Raw genomic sequence first — 1081 nt, forward strand, 5'->3', positions numbered from 1 at the left:
TTAAAAATACAACATCCTCTACCCACTTGGGTTAGATATCAGCCTTCAAGTATGCCTGTAAATTCTAATTTGGCTGGGTTGGGAGCTCTTTGCTAAGTAGGACGGGTTCCAAATCCACTTTAATGTAGCTCTATTTCCTCAATAGTTTCATGTGTTCCTAGCCCACACCTCTTCCCTAGTGCATAGAAGCACATCTGCCTGTTTGCCGTCTTATCGAGCAGATATCTACATCTGTGAGGAAAACCCCACTTCCTTAGCTAAAAACCTGTATCTGATTGTGCTAATCGAGCCCGACTTCCTCAGTTCAAAACATACATCAGACAAGTCCGATTACTCTAAATGACTCACAGCACCAGACAGAATAACCATCGTCCCGTCAAAGCCCTTTGAACTTCCACAGCTTCAAAGGTGTACTGAAACGTGGCCATGGGTCCATTGTCTAAAATCGCCAAATGACCCGCTTCCCTAGCTGGCCATTTCGTTATTTTGGGGTTAGAGACAAAGGGGCACAGTTTGGAGGCCGTTCCCGAGAGGAAGAGACCGCACAAAGGGTTTGATCGTAGGTGAGAATGTTTTGTGGGACGCGTCTCTGGACAGAGCATGGGAAACGAATTGCGCAGTGATGAATCCGGTGCTATGAATAGGTTATGTGGTCGTTCACCGGGAAATTCAGTTTTTATCGTTACGGCGGCGCGTAAAAATGGGAGGCTCAAGACACCTGGGTTTGAATGACCTAGTGGATAGAGCTCCGGCCTGGGAGTTAGCAGGACCTGGGTTCTACTCCCGGCTCTGTCTGCTGTGTGACCTTGGGTGAGTCACTTCACTTCTGGTTACCTCATCTGTAAAATGGGGATTAAGACTGTAAGCCCCATATGGGACAGGGACTATGTCCAACCCGCTTTCCTTGTATCCACCCTGGCACTTAGTACAGGGCTTGGCACCTAGTAAGCACTTGAACAAACACACTATTATTAATAAATAATAATAATCCCCTCTCTGACCCATATCTGCTCTGTGCTCTTGGGCAACTCATTAAACTCTCTGTATCCCGGTTACTTCGTCTGGGAAATGGAGATGTGTT

This window comes from Tachyglossus aculeatus, chromosome 9 (genome assembly GCF_015852505.1).
Source record: "Tachyglossus aculeatus isolate mTacAcu1 chromosome 9, mTacAcu1.pri, whole genome shotgun sequence".
NCBI classification, from domain to species: Eukaryota; Metazoa; Chordata; class Mammalia; order Monotremata; family Tachyglossidae; genus Tachyglossus; species Tachyglossus aculeatus.